Below are 15350 nucleotides of genomic sequence, written 5' to 3'. Positions count from 1 at the left end.
TTGCTTCTCTTTTTTAGCTTTATTATATTATAATTTTTTGTTTCTGCCTAAGTTGCCTGATTTCCTAAGAGCTAAACAACTTTATATGAATAGTATCTGAAGATGATTCATTAGAGAGATGGTATGAGTGCCTTCTCTCCAACAGCTAAATTGATAATAAACAATTCTGTATATCGGTATCACTCAGATAATTTTTCTTTTCCAGTGAGTGTAAATATGAAAAGTGTCATATGGCAAAGTGAAGTTCAGATCTTAATGTTTTCCTAGGTTATGAGGAAAACAATTAAAAAAAAAAAATTATCTACCTATCTATCTATCTCTATACATATATCTTTTCCCCTAATGCAAATATTTCTCCTTGGCTGAGCACTGGTTATACAGCTCTTGCCATGCTCTTAGCTTAGTAAACTGATCCAGAAGAAATCAGGAAGCAACCAGAGACAGAAAACAAGAATCTTTTCAACTCAGAAGACTGTATCTTAAAACAAATTGTTGATCTAGTCACAACTTCGCAGAACCAGGAGATGAGCTGAAATCCTTGTAAAAATGCTATAAATGTTGATCTACAGATGAAATTTAACATCCAAAGATGACATAGCATAGTTATATAGGAAGACAGTAGATTGAACAACACATCCTTTTGAGACACATCCAGAAACAACAAAAGGGAGCTGAATGAGAGGCAGAGCAGAGTTCAGGAACCCTTATGTGAATGTCATACGCTTATCAAAAAAGACACAGAAGAATCTGGACTTTCACTGATAGCACTGTCCTCTCAGTCTACTGGCCTTTCAAAGCAACTAATATGTCTGTGGTTCTTCAAATCCTAACAGACTCTCCGTACCCTAAAAATCCTGCAATTGATATCTTCAAATATGGCAGAATCATGCATTGCAGTTGATTTACTTAATATAACAGTTTTATATAAAATTAATAATTTTCCAATAAAGTTTTAATGCAGTAAAGTGCTACTAGGTAAAATAAGAAGGATTTTAAGGAGTTCTATCTGAAAAAGTTAAGAGTGATAGTTTCATTTATGTAAAACACTCTGAAGGGAAGAAAATGTGCTTAGGTGAGGGAACTGATGCCATCTGTGCCTCCAACAGCTCTTGGCTGACAACCTGTCTCCCCTAGTCTGCTCCCTGGAAGCTGTGATCAAACTGAATCAAGTAAATGGGCCTCCACAGCAAGAAGCCATCGCACTGCAAGATGAAGATGAGGCAGGACACAGTTCTGTCTTCTCTGGTGTCTGTCTACAAGCATGCAGACCAGAAGCTTCATGTTTCACTTTGACTTTCTGAAGCAAAAGAGAACAAAGCAGCCAATTGATCTGAATTATGCATATTGATGCAAGAAAAGAGTGAAAAGTCTGGGTCTATATAGGTATTTAGCATCAAGATTACACACAGATTTACAAGTACTCCTAGTCTTCACTACATGAATGGCTACCACTGTAATTCAACTAAAATGAATCTAGAGCTGAAGTTATATCAAGATGACAAATGACAAGGTTTAATTTTTCCTCTAAAGCTCTTATAGCTCATCATTGATGTTTTAATCCTGCAGAATCATCCACACTTAGCTTTAAATCCAGGAGTATTTTCATTCTGCTAGACTACTCACTACTGCAGTTGTTTATTAATTCAAAAAGTTCGCAGGACTGGTCTGCAACTGCTGCATTAGCAGTTCCTTCCATCCACTCCGACTTTTTGTCTATTCCTTTGTCTCAGACAAATCCACAGCTTTCCTACTTATCCTGTGAAGCGTATATCTTGCAGATTATCCACAGCTTCTCAGCAGAAGAAATACTGTAATCTTATAAGGGACCTGTATCAACAGAATTACTCTTTCAACCTATTTTAGGAGCTGACATTTAGAAAGAAGTTTCATACGTTCTTAAAAGAAGCACGGGGTGAAACAACATCTGTTATACAGAGAGACTCCTGCTATATTCATACACCTGGGAGGTGCTCATGGGAAAGTAAATTTGTGCTGTTTGACCCCAATTATCTAACTGAGGTGCCTAAATTACCACATAAGCCTCTTGATACTAAGCCCCTGTACAGATAGTGAATAGAACTTCCAAAGACCAAGTCTGAGCACCTGAACCAGAGCCTCACCACAGTGCTCTCAGCACACAGAAACAATGGTTTCTGCAAGAAAAACCTGAACTACATGGCTAAATCATGCAAAAAGAGCACTTTTCTACTCCACTTCTCTTAGAACTGGGATTTCACGGTGGTCTGTTGAACCACTAGGGAAAAAAGATTCAGCAGTATACTGAGTAACACATTGTGTGCTTGGAACACAGCCACATCCCATAGGATCACTGGAACCAACTTTTTTTTACTGCAAGCACTACTGGAACTAACATTTCTAGATACAATTTCTTCCCATTTTTTTTCATTTCTATTGAGGTTAATGAGACTGCCCAGCAAAAAGTTCATTTATTCCATTCCATTTATTTATTTGTCTTGATCCTTCAAAGGATTAAAAAAAATTAAAACCAAAATTAAAATGACATGCAGAAAAACCCCAAACGTATTCAAAATAACTGAAATATCAGAGAAATTTGAGTCTGTTTTCCAAGAAGTAGTTTGAACCAATGTAACACTCCCTTTCCCTTCTTTACCAAGCCGGTAAATTGTGTGGAGAACAAACCACAGTAATAAAAGCAGGTATCTTAAATGATTAAGAATGTGTAAATAAGGACTTGCACATTTAGAAACCACGCACAAGGTATGAGGAAATCTGGATGGTTTGGGTCTTCTTTCTGTCATTTGTGCACTAACTAGGCACTTGTTTGCAATCACTACGTGCAACAAAATGAGTAGTAGCATTATTGACATTAAGTATATAATGACCTGCCTTTCACTGAATTTTACACTGTCTTTTAATATTCTCTGTGCAGGGTAATGACCAATAGCTACTGCAGAGAGCTACTATTAAGTTATTTTATTCCAAAGACAATTATCATGCTTCTAATGTTTCAGAATACACAATTAACACAGGAAATTATTCTACTTAATTTCCTGGTGTAGTCTAAACAGGGAATGATATCCAGGGTCCTGTTATGCTGTCATTTAGTCTTCATATTTTTCTGTTCCCAACTCTGATATGTATAAGTTAAAAGAAGACAGTGGCAGATAAACAGAGCAAATTTGCACATTGGAAATTTATTACTCACGTATACCTAGAACTGAAGAGTATCAATCTATCTGGACTGTACTGGTTTTCAGTACTTGAGCGGTTAGAGGTAAGTTGTAGTCAACATGAAGAAGTGGAAATTTGGCATTATATCACCATGTATTTTAAAACCTGGTTTTGCTCCCACGAAGTGCAAGGACCAAGTCAACTGTTAGTATTCCTCTCTAAAAAGCAACTTAATGTCTATTTGAGATTATGTCTGTCATATTGTTCCAAAGCCAGACTTACAGGTGCAAGTGATCTCCTTTCTAGATCATAACATGTATTGAAATGACATTTGGAGCTGTTCTTTTGTTTTGTTTTGCTTTGCTTTTAAACAGTTGAATGACAAATTCCTAAGAACAGTGCTTTATCTCAAAACCACCAATAAGAATGGCACATGTTGTCAAGACATAGTACATGTAGTCTCAGAACAAAATAGTTCAAATAAATGCTCATGGATTCACCATTGGAAGACTGATAAGCAAACAATAGCCCTTCCCAGGTATATTAACTTTCATGGGGAACTTCATCCTTTACATAAATACACAGATATTTAATTACACATAAAATTAATTTTAAATTATTTTTATACTGATTTTTTCAGCTGCTTACTGTGAAATATTATAAGAACAGCACAGCGTATCAGTTTGCCCTCACATAATGTCTTTTACTTGACTTCTAGTGTTCCACTTACACTTCTGAAGAAGACTGAGCAAGTGTCCTTAGGAAAGAACCAGGTAAGTATTGTAACTGCTATGTGTGTTTTATGGAAGAATAATTTGAATATAAATAATTGAGTGACAGGTCTAACCTTACTCTGCAAATGAGCAAAGCTGTGGATATATGCAATCTAGTATTTAATCTCATTCTAAATGCACACTTGCTTCAGTTCTCTGAAATGACTATCAAATTGTTTTGCAGTACACATTTGTTCTCTTAGTTTAAAAAACAGTATTTTTAAACTTAGTAGCCAAATATTATTGAAGAAGATGCCATATGGAACACCTGCTGTGCATAGACTACAAAAGACAATATGAAGATGAGTTTTGTGACACATTCTACCCATAAACAGTCTAGAGTCTTAATCTTAGGAAACCTTCCCTTTGTATAACCTATGAGAAAAATCAGTGGAAGTACAAAAAACCCCAAACAATCATGAAACTCTTTTCACATGTATACTATAATAAACATGAACAAATATCTTCTAGAAGTTCAAAGCAATGGCTCTCTTATTTGCACAACCTATTTGCTGACACAGTCACCGCTCTCAAGTTTCTGCCTCCCTCCTCCCTTTTCATCCACACACAAGCCAGGAAGCAATGCTGTTATACCTGAGGGAAACAATACCAGGGGAGGGAACAGAGGAAAATAATTTTCTCTAGATTCCCTCAGGAGATCATTTCACATCCACGGATAAGAGATTTGGTTAACGAAAGATTTTTACCATGCACAGCAACAACAAAACAGGGTGATCCTCTTTCACCACCCTTTGAGTAAACAGCACAATCAATACAGGCTGTATATTCTTGATGGATGCACAGTCCACTCAGCTCTTATATTGCTCTTCTCAGATCCTGGCACCCCAGCCGACTGTTCCTAGAGCAGCAGTGATCCCTACGAAGCTACTCGCAAGATGGACCCGAGTACTGTTTCAGTGACTCGGAACAGACAGTTCCCAAGGTTGATGCAAGTGATTGCATAAACAGTTAAAATGTCCCTTGGTTTGCCATGGCTAACAATAGCCACAGGAAAAACTGCTGTGAGACTATTGTTACCAGCAACAAGTAAAAGATCAAAATGTTTCCGCTGTTCTTGACTGCTTGGTTCTTTGTTTAACATTCTTCACTCTCAGGGCTTTTGTATTTTTAATGCTTCTCCATCACGTGGCATAATTTTGTCTTTAGAGTGATTTTATGGTTGAGAAGGGGCAAAATATCTTGAAGAATCAACTACTTCAGAGCAACACTGTTGAAGGAGATTTTGAAATAAGTATTAAAAAGAGTCTTTGAGGACATCTCTTGCCTTTTAGTTTAGCTGAGATATTAGCACTTTTTTTCTGCCAAATTGTACCAACAGCTTTCAACACCAGTTTAAGAGTGAAAAGAGCTGTTATTATTCTTTTCTTCCAGATAAGGTTAGTTGGGAATTCATCAGTGCAATTTACTAGCCCTGTAGAGTATGGATAACAGAGAAGAACAGGCAAGCTGGGTGGGCTTGAAATTCTGCTAATGGGAAGAAACCCCAGCCCTGTAGTAAGGTCCAACAGGAATTTTATTTTGTGCTTTGTTATTCCATCCACATCACAATAATATGATCTGTGAAAGAAAAATACTCAAGAAACCTTCCCCCTTCCATACAGTCATAACTGATCATCTTGAACCTGCAAACCTTCAGTAACGTGCATATTTGAATCTCAGCTCCCACAAACACAATTGAAGAAATCACCATTACCTAAAAAGCACTTAATTCTTTCTCCATTAAGAAGGCAGCAAATTCCAGTTACAAGCATCTAACTCTTGAGTATACTGCTGTTCGAACCTTTTTGGAAATAACAATGTTTCATCCATGACATTTTGATAGTAAAGAAACTTCAGAAACTCATTTAGACCAAGGTCTGGTAGCATTTAGCTGCCACATCACCTTCCAGTAGAGCTTGCCATGGGAAGAAATGTGACTGGTTATACCAGTTATGGCAGTTTGCTACACAAAAGACCTCTGTGGCTTTATACTAAATTCCTTCTTCAGTGGTATTACCACAAACCTTAAATCATAAAGGTACTCAGATTAAACCAATAGGCTACCTTACTCAAAGCAGTATAAAACATTGCTCACGTCTAAAAGAGATGCTTCTGGACATCAAGCTACATACTGCTAAGAAATGCAACTCCTATATCAGTGCGAAGCAGAGAGCACTGTCAAGTGGTACTTCCACTCCCTCCTTGGGAACCCTTGATGGACAAAGTGGAAAAAGAGAAGAATACCAAGAAAATCAGATGAAAGACCATAACAAAACACAGTCTGCACTGAAGACTCCAAAACCCACCCTGCCTTTGTTTTTTTTTTTTTCTGGCCAACTTTGGAAGAGTGTTTGAACATGTTTTTTTTCTTTGCAACAACAGCCTTGCTAGACCAAAACATGAGAACAGTTTACTTCCAAGAAGTCTGATCTGGAACAAGAGCCACAGCTGCTTTTTGAGACCCAAATTAAATAAAACCCATCCAGAAATTGAAAGAAAGACAATAAAAGAATGAAACATGAGAGGAGGGAAAAAAACTAATAAAGAGGTACTTCCTGGAAATAAATTAATAAACGGTCACACTGCTTTAAAGCAAGGCTTACAGACAGGGGCAAAATATCATAAACAAACAAACAACTCCAATACCAAGCTTCTAAAATAGCCACACAACGTAACCTGAGGGTGGGAGGTTAAAGGATGTACCTGTGAGATTACCCAATTCAGTTTTGCATTTATAAATCATAACTGATGCAAAAGCGAATTACTGTTTTAACGGAGTCCATGCAGGACCTTGAGGCTATCAGCACTACACAAACCGGTGTGGAACAGGAGACTTATTTACATTTGGTGCTGAACATGCACGCAGTGAATAAGAGAGCACGGTGCCCTTCACCCCTTCTGCTCATTAGAAACTGACCTGACGTTTTAAGTACTTTTTTCCCTTCTTCTTAAACGACTAGAACAGGTAAACAACATTCATGAGCCAGGTGGATGGATGCAGATCAAATCTGATTATCAAGATCAACCTTTCACAAAATCTAAGTTTAAATTAGAAGTTTTTGGTCTTTATTTGGTTTTTAATTCCAATTTCACTAGCTGTTAACGCCTCGCTGCCTGCTTTGATGACGGACATTGTCTCGCCACCGGCAACCCTACCCCGCGGCCGGCCCCGAGCCCTCAGGTAAAACCAGGGCCGCTGCCGACACACACGGCAGCCGGACACCCCGCACCTCAGCCCGGAGCCGGAACCGCTGAGGACAAGCGGCCGTTTCCCGCCCCATCCTCCCCGCTTCCAGCGGGCAGAGCGCCAGGGAGGATGTGCGGGAGGAAGGGAGGCAGAAACGGATAAATGCAATAATCATGGCGAGATAATCGCACGGCGGGAGGGGGAACACCAGGCAAAAAGGAGGAGGAGATGCCATCTTGTGCCTCGGAAATTTCACTCCCGGACAGGTCCGACCCCGGCGGCACCCGCCGCCAAGCCCTAACGGGCACCAGCGCCTCAGGCCCGGCCGCCGCGCCGCCTCCTTCCCCCCAAGAGGCGGGCGGGCGGGCAGCCGGCGGGGGAGGCGGCGCCCACCCAGGGCTGCCCGACACCGGCCGCAGCAGCTGCTGGCAGAGCCCGTTTTCCTCGGCAGGCTCCGGCACTGAGCACAGCAGGTCCCCCCATCCCGCACTCACCTCGCCCGCGGCGGAGGGGAGGGCTGAGCCGGAGGCGCCGCCACCGCCCCGCCAGGTGTTCCAGCGCCGCCGGCGTCACAGCAGCGAACGGAGCCGCCTCTGCCGGCGCGGGCGGCCCCCGCAGCGGGGCGGAGCCGCCGCCGCCCGCCCAGCCCCCGAGGCGGGAGGGCGGTGGCTGCCAGGTCCGAGCCAACCGGGGCCGCCGGTTTCCTGGCGTTGGCCTCGGCCGGGACCGCGTTTCCTTCTCCTTCCCGGCCGCACTTGGAGAGAGGCCTGAGGGGAAGGCGGCAGGAAGGTCTCTCCGGCTTCTGCCCCTTCGGGGCTCCCCTCACCGCTTCGGTCAGAACCCCAGGCTCTTCTCCTCAGCCCCAGCCTGCTGGGGACTGCAGGTGTCCCACGAGGAGCATCAAGGAAATACTAAAACGTTTTGGCTGCCTTAACAAGGAAGTGGAAACTTAGAGAAAAAAGCCCTGTAACATAGCAGGCAGGTGTCAATATTGAAGGGGATCAGGAGAGTCTTGCTTTTGAGCTCAAGTCAGAAATGGGTCATTTGGGATTTTGTGAGAGCTGTTTTAAGTACTTGAGGTGGATTTTAAGCTGATTTCAGAGCTTGAAATGAGGGGAAAAGTTCACAGGTGGCATTTGAAAACTATCTAAGGGGGAGGTAAAAGGAGAAATAGGGGAGCAGGAAGATGGGGTGAAAAAGTTATCCCAGTTAAACAGGGAAGCATTGGCTTCCTTGTATTGTGCACGACAAGAGAAGCAGGTTAAGCACAATGTGGAGAATGACAGCGGGAATGGAGGAGATGAGGTGGATTTGGTAGGGCCCAAGGAAAGGGTTGAAGAAGAGTGAACTGGAGGGAACTCCAGAAAATGCAGAGGGAAGAGAGAAGGAGTGGAAATGAGAACAGGAGTGCGGCATCATTTGTAGAACCTTACACAGGTCTGAGGTGCTCATGTCGGTGTCTTGGTGCTTCTGCGAGGCGTAACTGAACCACTTCAATGGAAGCTGCGCATCTAGGAGCAAAATGCAAGATGTTTACAGCAATGGGGACTTAACTGTGACACAGTAGATCTGAAAAAGACTTGGGATCCTAATGGGTAGGTAGCTAAGCATGCACTCCTAGGGCACTGGAGGACACAAAAGGGATAATTTAATTATAAGGCTGTATAGCCTGAGGAATTTCAGGTAAGATTTGAGAGGTTGTATAATTGCCCTAATTGGCACTGGTGTGACCACAAGCATCAGGTCATACCTGAGCATGGTGTACTTGGTGCAGATGGTGCACTGCTGAACTAGAATGGGTTTATGGCAAAAAATATGGAATTTCTTTCCAGAGCTGCAGAAACCCTAATAGGGTAGTCTTTGTGTTTAAATACAGTAACAGTGAACAAATATTTTCATAGCAGACAAATTTCTTAATGGGGTCCTCAGTCTTGCAGAAAAAGGTATAACACACTTCAGAAGCTGGAAGTTTGGCATACAGAAAGTCTGATGTTAGATATGTCATTTGCCTTTAGATGTTATACTGTAGATACTGTTAAGCTGTGCTGATCAGCTAGAGTTCTTTTTAGAGCAAATAGAGAGAAAAAGGTGCATTTAAGGCTATGGGTTATCTGATTTATTTTATTTTCCAATGAAATTATTCCCTGGACATGAGTTTTCTTGACCACAAGAGAATAACTGGCTCAGGTATAAATACTTGCATTAGAGATATTAGCTGATTGTCAAGATGTTACCATGAGAGGAAAAAATGTTAATGGAGTTACTTCTTACCTCTCAAAAGGGAAGTGGTGCTAGTAAGTGACAAAAGGTCTCTCTGCAGTGGATAAGGATCTGGGATCCCTTCAGCCAGGTCTGGCATTTGGTTTTGGTAGTTTTTCTTCGCAAGTGAACCTGAAGAACTCATTGTGTCTTTTAATGGCATTTACTTGTGCAGATCTTCTAGAAGAGGGTGAAAAAAAAAATCTCACAGCATGTGAAGGAAGTACTTTAACTGTTGCAGGAGCAGAACCAAGACACAAAGCACAAAGGGGCATTTTATTTGGTAAATTTAAAAGTATTGTTTTTCTTAGTTGTACCAGGGTAAGGTAGGCAGGCAAATAGTTCTGAATAAACTTTGATTGTAATAATGGAACTATTTTTTTTTTTTTGCCAACAGTTAAACATGTGTATGAATGTACCTGGAATCAGGGACTTAGGTTAGCTCATTTCTAGTTTATGTGAAGCCAACATTCTGCAAGTTACAGACAACTTCTAGCATTGTCCAGTTTAATGTCTTAAAGGATTAGCTATGATTACTATATAACCTTAAAAATAGTTTTAAACCTCTATTCCTCACTCTAGTGCAGGCAGTTCTTAATCTTTTCTCATGTTTCATATAGTTTATCACCAGACATGAATGTTATAAATACAAGCAAGTGCCATCTGGTTGCTCTAGCACTTCTCTTATCTCCTATGGAGATATTCTTAGTTCAGCAGAAATACAGAAATGTAACTACATAAAACAGCTATTGCAAGTGATGCATGATATAAGGTGTATTACTATGTTTCACAAGCTTAGTTCTTTGGCAGAACTGACTGGGTGCATGAAACACCCTGAAGCATGGTGCTACATTCATTCTGTCACTAACATTTTTTCCCATTTGAGCAAGTTATACAGTTGTTTAAATTACCTAACCAGTTGATCCACTGACCTTAAAAAAAAAAAGTCCATTTTTGCTGTTTTATTGAAATCCGTATCCTCTGGTAAACTGAGATTCTTTGGATAACATCGTCAAAATTGCTGTAAGATTCAAGCAAACATAAAGTACAGCTCTCTGAGGTGTAACTGTTAACCACACCACTGTTGGAAATGTCACATTTTATGAGCAGACAACTGACTTTCCCAGCCCTAAATCACACAAACCTATAGGTTTTTAAGAGTGAGCTAGCAATAAATGTTAGTGCTCTTGTAAGATCTTTTCTGTGTCTGAGCCTGTGCTACACTTTGCCCCAGCTGCATTTCATTTGTGAGGACAAATAAAGATCGGAATCATATGTTGACTCAGTGAGACTCATCTTCGAGTCATGTTTACTATATCACATTACTGCTGCAGCATACTATAGGATATGCTCCACTTTACACTTAATTTGGTACATTCTCCTACATTCTGTGCGATTCTGTGCTATTATAGAATATAATCTTAACAAATGTGTGGAGGGCTTTTTTCTTCCAAACCTAGGTTATTATGTTTCTTTAAGTAATAAGAAAGAAATTCAAATTAAAAAAAAGGAAAACCATCAGAAGTAGGGAAGAGTAAACTAGAAATTCAAGTATTTTGGAAGCCCAGTGAGCTGTTCATCAGTTGAAGTAATAGCAATGATAATTTTTCTGTTTGTGTATTATTTCCTCAGGATTTGCATGTGCTGTAATTGTATTCCTCATTTAGATGTATCTGTGAATTAGTTGCTTCAGAAATTTGCATAGTGTCAGATACCCCATAAACAACACAGAGGGTTTCTCATCTTCCCTGGACTGTAACATTGTTATTATTAATTGATGGTTGAAGTTTCACACATTACGATGTTTTTTAATCTTCCCATAATGCTTCGCTTGCCCCCTGTTTCTTGTCCACATAAGGAGGTACAAACATCTCATGCTCTGTTTTATGGACACAGTTGCTGACTATTCAAGTTTCTGCTCACAATATGGACTTCATGGGGAGGGAAATGATGCTCCCTTTAAACTTCCTCCAGTCCCTTACATGAATATTTTCAGTCTTTTTTGTGTTCTTCGATCAATCTGCTAGTCTTTTATGTTTCTTGTTACACAGTTCCCAGTGTCATGAACACCACTGAAGTTTATAAATGGCTTTTCAGTCTTTAATCTGTTTTCAAACTTCTTAGCAAAATTATCCATCTAGTTTAATGTTGTTTAATTCTTCAGTTTGTGTTCTACTGTTTTGGTATTTATTTCTATGGTTACATAATTTAGCACTAAAAGGCATTTAGTTTGTATTGTTTGCATGACAGACCTGTAAAGTAGAACATATTCTTTTGTGAAATTAACATTATGAAGTGAAGGAGCCAATGCATACTGGGATCCAGACTCTGCAGAATGTTATATTCCTACAAGCAGATTAATGAGAGGCTAATGTAGGCCTGTTCTAGTCATCAGTTGAGGAAATTATGCTAATATAAGGACTGCTTGGCCACTTGTGTCTGTGATAAACATGATTTCAGCTTAGTGATCTGCTTTAGGCTATTGGCAGTTTCAGAGATTAAATTAATTAATGATTTGTTTCTGTTTTGAAAAGCTGGAGAATATGTTCTAGGATAGTGAAGCTGTGGAAAGGACAGCCAGGTTTAGAATTAGAGGGCTCCAGGTTGAGGTGGTGCACCTCTGACTATTAAGGTAGGACTAAAAGTTTGCCAAATAAGAGTCAGCCTGTAATAGTAGCTTTCATGATGTTTACTCCTCATTACTTTCCTTTACTTCTGTGGACTTAAAACAAAACAGTTGTGAGCACAAAGGCTTGTCTGGGTTTTTGTGTGTGCAGGATTGATTTCACTCTAGATATTGTCCAAAGTCCTGACTTTTAATGTTGCTGTCTGAGTGGATGTTAATATACTCTTTTTGGCAATTCATGAGGAGTGAGCTGTTCAATACTTCTCTTTCCTCTTGTCTGGTTGTCACAATATTGTTGTTATCATACTTTTTTCTACTACCCTATATTATTTCTCTCCTTTATTATCATTATCAAACTCCTTAGATAGTCTTGCAAACAGCACACAAAGTACTCTTTCTTGGCAAATACTGTTCATTTGAATGCCAGGGATGGAGCATGTGGAGTGACCATCTATTTTTCATATCTGACATTTTGAATCAAAAGAGCTGTGTTAGTTAATCCATTGTTTAGATGGAGTTGGTGTTTGTGGAAATTCACTAGAGAATTAGGGAGGCATTTAGGAACCAGGTTTATCCTTAATAAAGTCACATAGACCATAGGAAGATGAGAACTGGCATGGTGGCAATTTGCACTAATTTCCATCTGAGAACAATAATATAGAAAAAAAAAATCTCCTTTTAAAGTGTTTACTTGAAAATACTAATTTAAACACAAACACAACCTTCAGTCATCAGTTGTATTCTGAAATGCAGGTATACTTGAATTGAGGTTATCTTCATCTGCTGTGGACTTGGGTAAACAATCCAGCCCCTGCAGTATGCTACGAATTTATTAATGTATGGAACAGTATTATTAAATAATCCCAGCACAAACCCAAATCCTGTAGTTTTGGCCGCTATACATACATATTGCAAATAGCAGTTTCTTTCCCAAAGAGTATTATGGTTGGAAAGAAACTGCAAAATGGGAGAGAGATGACAAGGATTGTTGCTTCCGCTTTGTAAATGAAAAATTGAGACACAAACAGCTACAATGATTTGTCAAAAGAAGCCTATGGCAGAGCTGGCCAAGGGTTCTTGCATTGATTTACAACTGTCTTGAACAATCCCATCTTCCTTCCAATGTTTTCAGAGGCTGGAAATTCATAAGATGTTCTTGGCTTTTCCACAAGGTTGGGGATAGAAAGGGAACACAGTACTAACAGAAACTGTGTTTAGTAAATACAACTTTTTGGGAAGAGGTCACATCAACAAAATAGTTCTTCATTTAATAGATTTGCATAGTGGCAATATGAACCAAACGACACTTTCTTTTTCTTTCTTTTTTTTTTTTTTTAGTACAATTATTTAAAAAACAGTAATAGAGTAAATACAGGCTGAAGCTCTCGGATGGTACCATGTTCCCTTTGATGTGTTCATGACAGTTGTTTCATCTAAAAAAGATAATATTTTAACAATGATACTAAAATATTCTTGTCCATTAAGAATATGAGTCACCTCATTTTTAGAGCTCTCCTGGAGACATTTCATATGTTAGGAGGATGAAAGTCTGTTAAAAAAAAAAATCTAACAGCTGTTATGCTGTGAGGTCTCGATACAGCTTATTCCCAGAAGTATGAGAGTAATTCTACTACATCACAAAATCTTGTAGAACATTAACTATTGCAAGCAACTGCAGAGACTGATTTACTTTGCTCATGGATCATGTAAACACTTCTCTATTAAAATGTGTACTTACTGATTTTTTTTTAAAGGTATGATCCTTAATAGATATTTGTTACCAAGTAAGACTATGGCTTGGTATCTCAGGTTCCTACTGAGCACCCTCAACAATCCAGACTGCAGATAATATAAAATATTTTGTTTTTTCCAAAATATGTTAATGTTGAGTTTGGTAAAGTATTCTGATATTTGCTTCAAAATAAACTAAAATGATGTTTGATAAACCTTTGTCACATGTGCCAAAGAATTCTTACTGATAAAACAGAAGTAAAACCGAACATCATGGTTTAAATAATCTCTGAGATTTCAACAGGTTAAATCAGATCCTCCAGTGCTGCATAATCTCTTTGCCCTCCAAGACAACCTGATCTAGCTGTCCCAAGATAACCATGTTGACATAGATGATATTTTTTTCAGTTCCTTATGACATAAGGGCTTTATGGTGTTTTTACAGTCTAATAGAAAAAATGTGGCATTGCTTGAAATTGAGGAACAGAACAGTGGTAAAGTTTCACCTTCTAATATCCCGAGATTTCCTATCTGAGGGAAATATATTTACTAATCATTTTGGTTTTGGTTGCTCCAACAAGAGCTGTGGAGGCTGGTATCCTGAAAATACTGCTTAGTCCAACTTCACTACATCTTTGCATTTGAAAAACAAACCACTTAATTTTCTGAAGTGTAAGGCAAATTTTCTATTTTAAAGTGATGGAAAATATCAATTATTATAGAAAATTCTAGATTTCAACCCTTTTAATACTATGCTTTTGAAAAGCACTTCACCTCACCATTGGAATATTACTGAGCTGAACTGTGAAAAAAGGAAGGTTGAAGTGTTCTTTTTAATAGAGAAAGTATTTATTCTTCAAAATACTGCTGTATCTCTCATTCAGCAGAGATTTTTTCCCTTCCTCTTTTGGGAACAACATGTATCGTTTGTCCCAGGAGACAAGCTGTACTCTCACAGAGATTCAATATTTTCTGTTTGTGCTGTTCTTTTTTTTTTCTATCACATATATGTGTATTTCACATAACTAAAGATGAGTAGGTTTCCTGCATGTTGCTCCTGAGATTATCTTCAGTCTGATTCTGCCAGAAGGGTTTTGATATCCTCAGAACATTTAGCAAAGGTGAATATCTTGGGGTCAATTAAACCATTTTGCTTACTAGGTTGATGTACTGTGGCTCAGCTCATTCTTACTGAAGAGAGATCAATATTTACTTAAAATATACATTAAAAAAATTCTTGAGATTCAGCTTCTCTCCTATTACAGGATTTGAAAAAGGCTCTTAAATTCCACAGGTACTGTTAGTAAAAAGACTTAAAATATCCAAGTAATTTTTGAGAAATCATATTTTTTTGTTTATTATGAAAGCACACTAGATTAATTGTCATTTTGAGTTATCTAAAACGTGGATCATCTTAATACTTCTAGAGATAAAGCCTGCTAAAATTTGCTATTTTCTCATGATCAGTTCAGTGATTTGTACCACAATAGTTTACTGTGCTGAGCTGCTGCACTGAAAGACCTGTCAGCTTTTCCATTATCACATCCTTTTTGGAGGGGATCCTAATTCATTCATTTCAATTCCCATCAGGATAAAACTTGTCTTATAATACATATTATTG

The 15350-nt window shown here is 39.0% G+C and overlaps 1 protein-coding gene across 1 annotated transcript in view; it reads right to left on the bottom strand.

Moving 5' to 3' along the window:
* Window positions 1-7779, bottom strand: part of ICA1 (islet cell autoantigen 1) — a gene marked incomplete at its 3' end in the record, with an annotated part of 74196 nt that extends 66417 nt beyond the window's left edge. Inside the window, exon 1 of the mRNA XM_080339175.1 lies at window positions 7608-7779. The remainder of the gene's footprint in view (window positions 1-7607) is intronic.
* Between the last annotated feature and the right edge of the window lie 7571 nt (window positions 7780-15350).

This window comes from Nesoenas mayeri (assembly GCF_963082525.1).
Source record: "Nesoenas mayeri genome assembly, chromosome: 2".
NCBI lineage: Eukaryota > Metazoa > Chordata > Aves > Columbiformes > Columbidae > Nesoenas > Nesoenas mayeri.
Note: the sequence above shows the minus strand (reverse complement) of the source record. Positions and strands in the feature narration are given on the sequence as shown.